General features: G+C 31.0%; 1 pseudogene; it reads left to right on the top strand.

Annotated features, from left to right (window-relative positions):
* Nucleotides 1-3,910: 3,910 nt before the first annotated feature.
* Nucleotides 3,911-15,072, top strand: part of LOC142325679 (dynein heavy chain, cytoplasmic-like) — a 71,784-nt pseudogene continuing 60,622 nt past the window's right edge.

The raw sequence follows: 15,072 nt of genomic DNA, 5'->3' as shown, positions 1-15,072 counted from the left end.
AGCAGTTTAAAATTTATTTAATTACAATAGTTTTGTACTGAATAAAACATGGAGATATAAATTTCATTTTAATAATAATCAGTATACGCTGATTTTGTATGGTTTTGATGCACGAAAAAACCGAGATCCTCATCAAGTTGATTTCTCTGAGAGTAATTTTACTACACAGCCAACGTTTATCGATAAACAAAGTGATCAGTCGCTGTGTGGAAAACACCTGTCTTCATTTCATTCTCCTTTGTAAAGCTGTTAATTAGATATATAGCCATTTCTAAGAATGGCTGTATTAGGTTGTTGAACAAAAATAATAGAAACTTTGGGACATATACAGAACTTTTACTTTGAGTTACTACTTAATAGATTTTAGATTCTTAAACAATAAAAACTACATAGGGGGTAATTTAGTGACCCACTGGGTTGGTCTAGCAGGTGAACTCTTCATCGCAAATCAGCTGATTTTGAAGTTGAGCGTTCTAAGGTTCAAATCCTAGTAAAGGCAGGTTACTTTTATAAGGATTTGAATACTAGGTCATGGCTATCAGTGTTCTTTGGTGGTTGGGTTTCAGTTAACCATACAAATCAGGAATGGTTGATCTTAGATTGTACAAGACTAACTTCATTTACATTCATACATATCATCCTCAGAAGTAATATCTTATGGTGGTTATGAAGACTAAACAGAAAAAAAATGATGGGGTAATTTAGTACCTTTCGTTGATAAACAGCATAACCTTTCTGCAGTAATACGGGCTGTACTACTGTACCAAACTGGCAAGACTTAATTCCAGGAACACTTGACTTTGTATCTGCTCTCACATAGAAACCTCAAGCTGGGGTCACTGTGACTTAGTCTTTTGATGGAGGCCTCCTTCTATCTGTCTCCTTAATCCTCTCTTCCTACGTCGTGTGTTATGGGGAATTAGCCTTTCTCCTAACAGTCTTCCAAGCATCCATTCCTCTTCTTTGTTTGAAGAACAGTGTATATATAGCTTACAACTGCCATCCAATTTTCTCTGTAATGCAGCATCTTCTCGATAACGCCATCAGGACTGAAGCTGCCTATCATGTCTTTAAGATCTCGTCTTGTTCTGCCACTGACTGCACACAAAGAATGAGTGTTGTATATCGTCTGTTATCATTCTGTGTAAATAGGCGTGGAAGTAGCCTATTTACACAGAAATTATTTTTTTTTATTTACACAGTAGCCTATTATTATTTTTTGACAGAAATTGGATAAGGTAGAAGTTCACCTTTCCATGCTGTCGCTCAACCCATTGCTTCACCTTCTTTATCAGTTGACAGTCCATCTGCTCCTTTCGTCCTTTTTCCACCTCTGCTGCCAAAATACTCAGGTTATTTTCTAGGCTTCCGTTTTAGCCTCATTCTCTCCGGTTTCCTGCTCGGTGAGATGTTTCAGCCTTCTTTTCTTTGCTAGGAGGTCAATTGGGATTGCCCTAGATATCACAAGTATTGCAGTTTCAGTGACTGTGCAGTATGCATAGGCAATCCTTAGTGCTCCTTTTCTTTGAACTTGGGTTATACTTTTTACGTTTTTTCTGATGTCCATCATATCTCCCCATGTCTCTGCCCCATATAGGTTGATGGACTGGGCAGTCAATATAAGAAACCTTTGCTTGGCAGGACTAGGTCCCCTGACAGTCGGCATGATTAAGCTTAGACCCACCACCCTCATCGATGCTCTGTCCACCAGCCTAAGATGGTTTCAAAATGTGAGCCTCCTGTCCAACATCACTCTTAGGTATTTAACTGATCATTTCTTCTGAATTTCTTCGTCTTGTACCTTCATGCGGATGATTGTGTCAATCTCCTTTCTTGTTAACCATACCATCTCTGTCTTGGCGGTCGTGTGCTCCAATCCATGCTTTTCCAACCAAGAGCTCTGGAAAAGCCTACTTTGTTTAGCCTCATCCGATTAAGCTCTGTAGTAATTCTCCATGAATTACTACTTCATGATTTTGTCTGATGGCATATTGGTTTGTTTGAAACCTGAAAAAACTAATTATTATAGAACCCAGTGGGTTAATTTAGCTTAATTATCATAAATCCTTATTCAAATAAATACTTTAATAAATACAGTATAGTATTCAAATCACTAAAGCACAACTAAAGGTTTTTTTTTGTATTCAGTTACTTTATTCAGTACAAGTCTATATTTCTATTGGTAGTTTATTATTTTAACAGCATTATTTTATGTAATTAAGAATTGTACTACTGTAATGGAGTAATTAAGAATTAATTGTATATTTATGTTAAATGTAATCTGTGTTATTTGTTATTGAATAAATTATTGTTATTAATTATATAATAATTAATGTTAAATATTCGTTTACCTATTGTTAAGTAAGGCCTACTTATATATTTATATTACCAATTATGATCATTAAATCTATTTATGATATATTGTTATATTATTTTATAATTAAAAAAAATAATAAAATTATCACAATAATTAACAAAAATAAATTATGAAATGCGTTTTAAAAATTAAATATCGATCTTTTTTCAATGTTGCTAGATGTGTATAAATTATTAGCTCACTTCTTTGGTTAGTTTTAAAAAAAATATATATATAAAACTTTTTGGAAAAGTTGTAATATCATGTGTGCTTTATCAAATTTTCTTTTATGATGTTATAGATTATGTTTATGACTATTTTAAAGTGTTGTTTTTACAGCATGATATAATTTGTATTTTGTTGGATTTATTTCTCATTTTTACATTTTCATTGTTTTATCTTTTTTTTTAGTGTATTTCTATCCTCTACTAAAATAACTATTATATTAGAAAAAGTGTGCATTAATTCTATTTTTATTTATTTTTTAATTAACATGTGCCAAATAGTCAACTGGCTGTCCAGTTAGAATGAATAAACGCTTTATATTTGTTTATAATATTACAGAATCAGAGGGCGTGACCTAGTTTTATGTGATGTAGACTTTAAAAATTACAGATTCCCTTATTGGAGTACCATAAGTTATTATTGGAGTTTAAGTTGTTAAACTCCCTAAATTTGACCTTATATAATCCAATAGCTACTCTATTACTATTTTGGCTTTCTCTGATATCTTCAAATAGGAAAAACTAGTTTCTGATCAATTCCACAGTTGGAGTCATGACTATATTTAACTTCAATAAAGAAGCATCTTCCTCATCAATAATGATTGGAAGCAATTTTTATAGTATCTTTATGAAAGAAAAAGGATGTAGGATAAGAAGGAAATGGATGATTAGATGAAGGATCTGGTTGAGGTAAAAGTAGATTACTATCTTAGTTAGGGTCAAGAAAGATGAGTGTTAATGTTGTAGCAACTGATTAATTTTCCATGATTAACAATCCAGAAAAAAAGAAGTCCAAAGAATGTAATAGTATTGGAAGAACCCGTAAGAGGATCATTCATCCTTTGGGATATCAAAGTAGTTACCGTTTTGCCTAGGAACATACATAAATTAATTTAGTAGTGAAAATGTAATTTTCATCTAACAGAATTGTTCAAACTATACTGAAAATGCAATTATTTATTTCTTGGTAAAGATGTTTTAATATAACCCCTTATTAATAATTTTTTAATCTTTTAAAACTGTTTACCCTTCAGTTTTTAAGTTTTATTCTTTAAAACAGTTGTTAACAAATAATGAGGATAAATAAATTCATCTTGTCTTCAAACAAAAATTGTTTTTCAAAAGAATGAATGAATAATTATTATCACGATGCATATTTAGCTGATTTTGCATAGCATTATTTTTTTTTTTTGGCTCGAAATGTTATGTACAGTTATGCTACTTGAAACATATATGTACTATATGAAACATTTAAAATAATTGCTATTAATAATTTTCCAATTATATACGTAAGATAGTAACATTACTTTTGCTTTGAATTCCGCGTTAGATGATAAAAATAATCAGGATTGTATTAAAAAATTTCTTAGCGATTCACAGGTTTCTGCCCTATTTTATTCAGCGTAGTTCTTCTAAAGGTACGTTAAAATTTTTGTGTTCTAATGATCTCTGTGTTTAATCTAACATTTATGTAACCTTATTTTCCTTGCTTGATAAAATACTTTGCATACAACTTATGTCTTATGTCAGAGTTGAAATATATATTTATTAATAATAAGTTTTTGTAATTTTATAAAGTAATGTAATTGAATTTAACCAAATACGTTTTTGGTCAAGTTAGTTCGTGTTTTATAGTCTAGGTCGATATATTACACTCGAGATATCTGTTAAAAACACAGTTTTCTAATGTAATTTTATTGGTTTAATCACTACTGATGTAATTAATTTTGTGTTTTCCATTTTATGGTAGTATTGATTTTTAAACGCTAGATTTATTTTTCTGTATCGGTACAGATAGGCCTGCTTGTTTTCAATATATGCTTGTTTATAAAATCATTACGGGTTAATTTTCTAAATGTGAATGTTTAGAAGTTAAAATAATTATTTCATGTATGTGTTATCCCTAAAATGCTCTTATAAAACTTCTGTTGGTAATATTTTTTACACCTTAAAAGTGTAAAACTCTACATCTTAAAAGAATAAATTTCTCCTTATTAACTGAATTTACACAAAGTTGTGTAGAATTGCATTTGAATAAAAAAGTTATATGTAAGTTTTTTGCTCTTGCCCAATTTGAGTTTACAAACTGTAACAAATTAAGAACACGTCTTATTTGTACCAATTACAAGTTGTTCTGCTTATTTAATTGATAAACAAGTTAGCAAGTGTAAAAGTTTATTTTTATTTAAGATTGTTGATAGTTATAGAAAAGGCATTAAATTGAACAAGAATAGTGAAATTAGAAATTAATTAAGTTGTAAATTGAACAAGAACAGTGAAAGTAGAAATGAATTAAGTTGGACATGTGCAATTATTTCATTTTTTCATTCCGTAACAGCTGGTATTTCTGAATGGCAGTTCATCATATCGGTATTTATTCTGCAAAGTAGGTAACCTTGATCCAGATTTTTTTTGTCACTATTATAACCATGTGATTTGGCACATGTGGTAGATCTGTTTCTTCTGTATATATAAAGAAGAATGTTTGTGTGTCTGTTTTATACAGATATGCAGTTTACTTCGATCGTAATGAAATTTTGCACAGTAACAGTTCCAAACAAGAGGAAAATTCAAAATTATTACCTTGTTTAGAAGAAGCAGGAATAAATAGACTGTATAGATTAATATGTAGTGTTCATGAGAATGGAGATGTACCCTAGAGATTTTGGAAAAAATAGTGTAGTTGTAATCATACTAAGTAGGCGGGGTGTGAGAACTGTCACATTATCAGTTAAACATCTCTTTCATTAAAATGTTCACTTGGCTAATTTACAGGTCAATTTAATGTGTAATGAAAGGTGCCAGAAGAAAACCATATAAGAGCATGGGCCCAAGGAAAACTATTCTGGCCCTGAGATTATTTGTAGAAGGAGGCGTGAGAAAAATAAAAACACTAATGTGTTTTTTACATTTTTCAAATTTACATTGTAAATTTGTAGAAGGCATATCAGACAATGTAAGATGGGAAAAATACAGGTGCACAGAAAAGAATATCAGAGTTTTAAAGCTATTTAATATCTCTTAACTTTGATTTACAATAATGAATCACAAATAAAATGAAAGCATAACTTACATTTTTTCCCTATTAGTGTTCAATGTGACATATCCACTCATAGGAAAGTTTATCCCATACTTTGATTAGCATGCTAATGAAAGTAATGGAGTAATGAAGAGGACAGCTAGTTTAATTCTGTTCTTCAAATTGGGTAGCTCAGAGGTAGTGGAGGCACAAACACAAGTTCCTCTATAAAACCCCAAACGAAAAAAATTACATGAGTCCAGATTGGTTGATGTCCGAGGAAGCCACTGTAAACAAACTCTGTTATTGGGTCCATGCCGATTGATCCAGTGGCATTAAACCAGTTCTGTGTAGTCTTGCTAGTGAGGTGGTGCACCATCTTGTTGCCAAATAAAATTCTCTGGTTCATCTTGCAGTTGAAGAAAGAGCCATGTATGCAGCATAAGCAACTCCAGCTATGCTGGCTTCAGCAAAAATGAACATTGCATTGTAAGTGTTCATGAGTATTTTCTGACCCCTCCACATACGGATATTATGTGTAACCTTTCCAATAAGATGAAATATTGACTCAGCACTAAACACAATTCTATCAAGCTCAGTTCATCATGCTGCAACATTTTGATTGCAAAGCATAGTGTGTAGGCTTCAAAACTGGTAACTAACTGTAAACAGTTTGGACTGCATCTGTAAGAGTTTCTTTAAAACATTCCATTCTTTGATCACTGGCATGGCTTGTTCATGGTCAGACTTCCCAACAAATTTTCTTAGGATTGTGCTGGAAACGTTCTCTGACACGGTCAACATTTTCTTCAGACCCCAGTGGTTGTTGTTCTATATTCTTCCTTCTTGTAGAATGACAATTAAACTTCCTATGGAACACACGTTGAAATGTAACTAGAGATTCACATTTAGCAAATTGTAAAACAAAGTTTTCTGTTCACGAGTTGCCATCTTTGTTAGTGGTGCTGTTAAGTGGAAAGATAAGGAATCAGCCTATGTTCATGTACAAAAATAAAACTGTTTTGATTTTAGCCTTCAACCAACACTGTACACCACATCCCAGAGATAAAAGAAATTAAAACACAAACATTCTTTCTGTATACCTAGTATTTTAAAATTTTAAGGAAAATGGAATAAAATATAAGAAAGAAAACTTTACAATCGATAACAAGAATCAAATGGTTTTAAAAGAGTCGGTGATGAAAAAAGAAAACCTCTGATTAATAAAGGAATATGATGAGGTTGCATCTTATCACCATTACATTTTCAAATTGCATACAAAAATAATACAGTTATTAATAAATAAGTCTATAAACAATAATTAAAAGAAAAATTTGCATGGATTAATTATCTAGGGGAAAAAAGTAAAAACATCAAGATTCACTGGTGACATTTTCCTTTTGGCATGAAAAACACGTGAATTAAAAAAATTTCTGAATGACTTGAATTTGTTGCTGGGTAAACACTTCATTTTGAAAATAAATAAGATTAAAACAGACAGTGGAATATGACAGAAAGGAAGGTAGTAGAGAACTAAATATTAATATATTTACCAGAAGTTGAGAATCTTACAAGATATGGATTAAGTAGATAAGCAATCAAAAGAGACTATGTAAAGAAAATGTTTATACAATAAAGGAATCTGTTAGTATCTAATATTAGACAGGTTTTCGTAATATTTATGTGCACTTATCATAAACTATAGACAATAGGGATTGCAATCTTCATAGACCTGCTTTTGCTAGTTTTATTTAAATCTATAAGCTATAACATTTACTAATTTATTAGAATACAACAAACAAATTTTTAGTTGTAATTTTGCAAAAAATGAATTTTCTTTCTTAACTTAAATAAATTTTAGTTATACTATGTTCTTTTTCTTGAAAGTCAGTACTATATATTCAAGAATTTTAGTGTTTGTATTTACAACCTGAACTAAATTGTGTGATAAAATATTGTTAATAAACTTATTTCAAAACGTTTTTGGTCATTTTTACGACCATTTTCTATGATTGGTGCTGCCAATCATAGAGAATGGTCGCAAAAATGGAGTTCCTTGCTGCTTTTGAAAATGAACAAAATGTTAATTTTTAACTTTTATTGTTGTTGACCAATAATCTACTTATTTCTGTTAGAAGATGAAGGAGAGGGAAGTGAAAGCGATGATGATAAGGATTTGTCAGTTTTTTATATATCTAATGAAGTCCATTTCACTAATCCAAAGATGACAAGGTGAGTAAAAGCAGTAGGTTTTTTCTGTTGTTATATTCTTATAGTTAATTTGCTTTCTGAGCTATTTTTCATAATTAGACTTTTTGTTTTTAAATTGAGTGAGTATAGTTAGTAATCAACTGATTCTAATTAGATATGGTATATATTATCTTTGTTCCATTATTTTAATACATAAAGCTTTGACTTAATTTTAGTGTTATCATTTAGTAAAAATGAATATGAATGCTTTTAGATTACACCCAAAGAAGTTATGGGATTTTTTTTCAAAAAACTATGAAACTAGCCTAATTTTTTGAGATAAAATTGACATGTATATATTTTTTTGTTAATCTCTGTTATTTTGCTTCCAATGAAAAACTTCCTTGTGTATGTACAATAAATTCAGAAAATGGTACTTTTTTGGTTTATGCCACCCAAAAATTCTTGCCCAAATCAACTCAGAATCACTCAAAAATAATTATTATATTGAAAAAAACAACTTTTAGGTGAGAAAAAATTAAAAAAAATTTTTTTGAAAAAGTTTTTTTTGTCAAAAAATTCTTTAATATATTTTTTGGGTATTAAATAAAGGGAATATAATAATTATTTTTTTGTAAATTCCTTTGGCCAGCAGTAAAAAACAATAATAGTATTAAATGATTGTGTATCTTGTAATGATGTATTATTGCGTAAACAAATTTCTGATCGACAAGTTTGTTTTTAGCATAGCCACCTATCACGTCCATTTAAATTCAATTTCATTAGTTGTACTCATTCAATATAACCATTTACATATATCTGTAATAAAATATACTGTTTAATTACCAAATAACTTATATATAATATTACTGTGTTAATTAGCGAGCGAAGTGAGCTAACCTTGACTACTTAACATAGTAATGTTTTCAGTGTTTTAATAAATTCAATAATTTTGCTATTATTTATTATTTAAATAATCAAATCATTACTGTTAATTAGTTGAGGTTAGTGAGTGTAAGTTAAGTTTTTTTAATTTATATCTATAATTATAACAATAATGCTTAAAAAATTTTGAGTTGATTTGGGGAAGAGTTTTTGGGTGGCATAAAATGAAAAAAAAATTTTGGGTAGCATAAAACGAAAAAGTACCCAGAAAATTATGTTGACTGAATTATTTAGCAAGTTGTAATTAATAATAATGTATTATAATAATTAATTATTTTGCAGACGATTACATATATAGTGCTTGTCTTATCTATAAAAATTCAAATTCAAAACACTCAGAAATACATTTAGGAGAATGATACCAATTATTTTGTTCAACTACCAGAACACTGGACAAGAGCCCTCATCCACCCGATACATAAAAGTGGACAAAACAGACCCTGACAACTACAAAAGGAATCCCACTCCTAAACACAACATACCATATTCTTTCAATAATTATCCTCAATATGATTGATTTACAACTTGAGAAATAACTAGAATACCAGGAAGGTTTCAGACCCTGGAGGAGCTGTCCAGATCAGAACATGAGTCTCAAACTAATAATGGATTACAACAGAAAAAGTTGCAGATACATTGTGATAATGTTTGTAGACTTCAAGAAAGGATACAATTGCGTTCACAGAGAATCCCTATAAAAAATTCTAAGACACCTTGGATTACATCCCAAATTAATTACATGATAAAAGTGATCTTCACAAACAGAAACACAAAAGTGAAATTCAGTAGCAAACTCTCAGAACCATTTGACATCCAAAACAGGACTGCACCAAAGCGATGGACTCTCACCACTATTATTCAACTGTGCTCTAGAAATGGCAATGAGGGAATGGCTCAAAAAATGCTCCTCAAAAATAAAAACAAAGTGCCTTTTGCCGATGACTTGGCACTGCTAACAAACGACATCGACAAAGCTAAAACACAGATATTAGAACTTTAAAATATTAAAAATAAAATTGGCCTCAAAATATTTAAAAAGATAGAAATTATGCCCCAAAAACTAACACAATTAAAAGAAGTAAACGTAAATGGTAATAAAAGTCAAAATAGTAACTTAATTTAAATACCTTGGAGAAATAATAACAAACAACCTAAACGAAAAAACCTAAATCCAAACAAGAACAAACAAACTAGCTAAAACATGAAAATTAACCTACTACATCTACAGTAAAAAAATGTCTATCCTTAAATGCAAAAATAAGGCACTATAGCACAGTTATAAAACCAGAAGCCACATATGCAGCAAAAACACTTTTTCACCTGAATGAACAATCAAAGATTGATAGAAAGAAGAATTGGAAGAACCTGCATAAACAAAAAAGTATCAAAAAGATGGGCAATGGTGGATCGTGCCCAACAAAGTCATGCACAAAGAGTTAGGACCCATCACTGATATCATGCGTAAGAAGAGACTAGGATTCTTTGGATACATCATTGAGGATGCAAGATTTGGGACTTCTGAAACACCTGGTACAGTACAATCTCAACTTGAAAAATATCAAGGCAGGATGCAGATGAATCAGAGAAATAAGAGAGGAGCTGAAGGAAATTGGCCTTATACCAGAAGACAACATAAACAAGATAAAATTAAAAGAACAAATCAGGTACAAAAACACTCACTTCACACTCACAAGAAAAAAATTCACAATACAAACATTTTCAACATTACTAAGTGCATGGAAATCAAAACATATGAAAAAGCACTGGGTCTGAAGTACTGCAAGGCCTGAACAAGCCCTTAAAAGAGACTTGAATAACGGACTGATTCAAGTTATCCTATGCGATCATAAAAGATGAAAAACAAAAATTGGCATTAGTTTTTGGCATCTGCAGGAAATGTCAGATTGAGTACATTGCTCTCTCTGATAACTACAAGTGCGTACGTGAACAGTTTTATCCCTGACTGTCTGGGGAAAAATAAACATAAATAAAAATAAGAGGGCTATTTTTTAAGTTAGTGAGTTTTTTTATTCAAACAAAACTAGCAAAAATTTTGTCAAAAACATTTTTTATTTTACTTTTTATACTTTATGCTACTTTTCTACATACCTTGTAGAAAAGTCTTACCGTGTTTGTTTAAACATTTATCATAGCATTTTACTGAATTGTTTATGCCCATCCGTAGAAGACAACCAGTCTTCAACGGTTGTTTTCACTTCTGCATCAGTATCAAACTACTGACCGCCGAGAAACTCCTTCAGAGGTAGAAGAACAAGTGTTAATAGCTCGGTGCAAGGTCTGGGCTGTACAGTAGGTGATCCATTTGCTCTCATCCAAAAGATCTGATTAGCTCTACTGTTTGAGCAGCAGATTGAGGTCGTCCATTGTTATGCAGCCTCAAAACTCTAGATGACAGTAGCTCACATTACTTCTGTATGGCATGCCAAAGCTTCATCCATGTCTCACAGTATGCAGCTGAGTTTATTGTTGTCCCTTCGGGCATAAAATCGCTAATCTTCAAGAATTTTTTCATCTACTCGACTCACCAAATCATCTGTGATTACATAAGGTAGGCCCAATTGTGGTTTATTGTGGACATTATCCTTCCTGTCCTTGAACAGACTTACCCATTTATGCACTTCTGTCACTCATTGAATTAAGGCTATAAACCTCACATATCTGGTGATAAATGTTCACTGCTGACATGTATCTTGGCCAAAAATCAAATCGCAGACTATTTCACAATGGACACAAAAATTGAAACCACCCAGTTATTTGAAACATTTCAAATTCACAATATAAACTGTTCACAGTGATGCTACGACTGCAAATGGTGTCTGAATTTGTGCAAGACATCCTGGAGCCAAGGTGCATGCAAGTTTCGACAGCCATGCAAAATTTAATAGCTACAGCCAATTGAACCTTATTTAAAAAATAGCCCTTATAAATATGACAAAATAAATCGAGGTTTGATTGGCATTTCCTATATGCTTCTTTAAAAAAATTATTTTCTTGTAATTAAATTTTGTGACTAAAAGGTCAGTAATTTTTCCCCATAAGCATCTAGCAAATATTGAAAAATATACATGTTTTCTTGTGGATAGTCCACGCGTATTCTTGAAATAACATAGCCATCTTCTTTCTATCTGCTTTACAATTTTCATTTGGTATTTGAAGTTCCTTCATTGTTTGTGTGCAGTCTTTGAAAATTCATTCAGTGTTTACAAAACTAAACTGGAACGAATATGGTGTTCTGCTGAGTCTGCATATGTTGGAAACAATGAATTTTTATCACACCTCATAATACGAGTAACTGTGTAATGTTAGTCAATAAACATTGACTAACATTGTATAGTTACTCACAGAATGACAGAGCGAGCAGCCAGTTTCAGTAATAATAATAATAATAATAGAATTCATAATTTTGTGACTGATTTGAAATCAAAACAAATTGTCTACGGCTCTAGACAGTTTATTTAAACAAGTTTATTGTACTATACCAATGATAGTACAGTACAGATATAAGTCTCTTGGAAATCCCTTTGTATCATGTATCATGTGCACCCATAAAGTTCATGTTTGTTTATATGAAAAAAGGTAAGGTGTGCATTGTGTTCAAATAAATTTTTTATGTAGAATAAGATGATAATACTTTTTATAAAAGGTTACATCCATTGTCTGATGACAGAAAATATGCAATAGTAAAAAGATATCTGGTATAAGATTTCTGATATTTACTGATTGAATTTCTCGATTTTGGTAAAGTAAATCCAAAACAAATGTCATAAACGTCATTTGAGGAAATCATCTATAATAGAACCTGATTTAAAATATTGTAACAAAAAATTATTATAAAGTACAACACATGGAGCAGCACATTACTGATAAATGATTTTTGTATTGAATTATCTGTTGAAATATTTGCTGCAATAAATTAATAAGCTTGTTCTCATGGATCTTAATATTGAATTTGTTATTTTTTGGATAGGTCATGATATTGGGCATTAGTGAAAAAAAGGAGCAGGATATCTTTTTAAGCTATTAAATTTAAATTCTAATTTTTAATATTTTAAGTACTGAAAGTAGTAAGGGAAGCTTATGACAATGGTATTGGTTTCAAAAGATAACCAAAGGTTACCAAAAGGTAACCAGATCATTAATGTAGAGGATTATCAATGTCTTTCTTCAGAAATTTTGATAAAAATTAATTGTGCTTGTGCTGTATCTTGTTGCTGGACATTGTTATACTGCATAAAGTTATTGAAAACAAAAGAATAAACACAGCAAAACTGCATTGTATGTAACATTTTGGGCTGAAGAAAATAAATTTAAAAAAATATATATATGTCAACTTCTAATTTGTTGGGTATTGAATTATTGTTGAAATTAAAATAAAGTAATTGTGAAAATTATTATACCTAGTTTATGTTTCATACTTTTTTTTAATGTAAATTCATGTTTTTATTTTTGCAGTGTTGTCTTTGTTAAGAGAGGTAGTGTTGTAGAAGCTGATAAAAGTATGCAGTCTCAGCTGAGAGTTATGAATTTTAGTGAAGGTTCACCTTATGAGACATTACATTCATTTGTTAGTAAATCAATTGCTCCATATTTTAAAAGCTATGTCAAAGAATCTGGTCGTGCTGATAGGTAAGCCAAATATTGTTTTAAATTAGCTCTGTTTGTATACAATTAACTATGAGATCTGTTAATAATAATAATTAAAAAAATTAAATATTAAAAAAAAAAATTATATTTTTTTCAATAAAAATGTTTTAATTTTATATGTTTACATTATTTATAAAAATTCTTTCACATTCTGACTACTTGAACTTAGCTGGTTACAGGTTAGCACAGTTCTTTATTTACTTAATTTTTTACTAAGAAATCTTTTCTTTAAGTAATAAAAAAAAAAATTCTACCAGAGCCTTATTAACCAATGACAGTTTAGTTATCCAGAAATAGTTAAAATATAAAATTATTTTTACACAATAAAACTATTGTAACATTTTTCTTGCTAATAAAGATAAAAAAGTTATCTATGAAATGTAAAAATTGGATGTGTCTGATAAACCACAGAATTTAATCTTACTGTTTACTTTTCAGTTTTTTGAAATGTAATGTGTGAAAATTATGTGTTCAAATTGGTTGAGTTTGTTTCATCAGTTAATTTTCCTCCATTTTAAATAGGAGTATTTACATTCAAGAGAGGCTAGATTTTCAAATTTACTATTGCAGGAGGTTAGGTAAGTGTAAGAGTGTCTTTGATGAAAATTAATGGCTGCCTATTATCTCTCAGATCTTTTCTTACTTAAATACATTCTTCTGAGTAAATGTTAATTTGGAAGTCAAACAAGATTACTGAAGCAGTGGTAGGATGCACATAACGCTGAACTGTGTGACCTAATAGTATATGAGTTTATTGGTAGGCTTCATGAAGTTGTAACCAGGTCTAAAAAAATTATAATAATGGGTGATTTTAACAGCAAGTCATTTTAACGGGCAATTCCTATACTAACTGTAGAGGTGAAATACTGTCTGATTTCATTCAGTCGATCGGTTTATATTGCCTTAATGATGATACCCCGACATTTGAGGCAAGAGAGCATTCTTCTGTGCTGGATCTCACCATACTAGATGGTCACTGGAATCATTATTTATGCTCGTAGAGGGTCTTGGGCGATGAGACTGTGAGTGATCATTTCGCGTCTTTTCTGACAATTGACAATCTGGTGTTTTTTACAATTGGACTAATGTCTTTTTTGAGGTTAACACAGTGGCAGATTGATGTATATGTGGCAAATGTTTCGAGTAAGATTGCTGACAAACCTCAATCGTTGCCTGAAATGTTACAGACATTAATTGTTAGCGAAATCTCAAAGATACCACCACGGCACAGGAATTTCAGTCCAGCTTACTGGTGGTCTGACAAAATTGCCAATCTCAGATGGGTTTTTCAAAAGAATAAGCATAGAAAACAAAGGTTACAGTCGATTGGTGGGGGTTGCGTATGAGGTAGCTGAACAAGCTTACCTGGCAAGCAGAAGACTGTTGTATTACGAAATAAAATGTGCAAAAAAAAAGTGATGTGATTTGTGCCAGGACTTAGACGAGGACCTGTGAGGGCGGGGGTATCAGATAGCCATGAGGTGCTTTGGATGATGTCTGTTTATCCTCAAGAAGGAGCAAGTAACATGACAGATTGATAAGCTTTTCCCCTGCCAGGAACAGGAAGTTACTGAGGTTATCGAATATGATACCAGAAGATACACTCTGGAGGAGGTTACAGAGGCAATATTAAAATTAAAAAAATAAAAAGAGTCCAGGATTGGACGGAGTCC

Source organism: Lycorma delicatula, chromosome 5 (genome assembly GCF_047948215.1).
Source record: "Lycorma delicatula isolate Av1 chromosome 5, ASM4794821v1, whole genome shotgun sequence".
Lineage (NCBI taxonomy): Eukaryota > Metazoa > Arthropoda > Insecta > Hemiptera > Fulgoridae > Lycorma > Lycorma delicatula.
The sequence above is the reverse complement of the archived record's forward strand: the minus strand, read 5'-3'. Positions and strand labels throughout refer to the sequence as shown.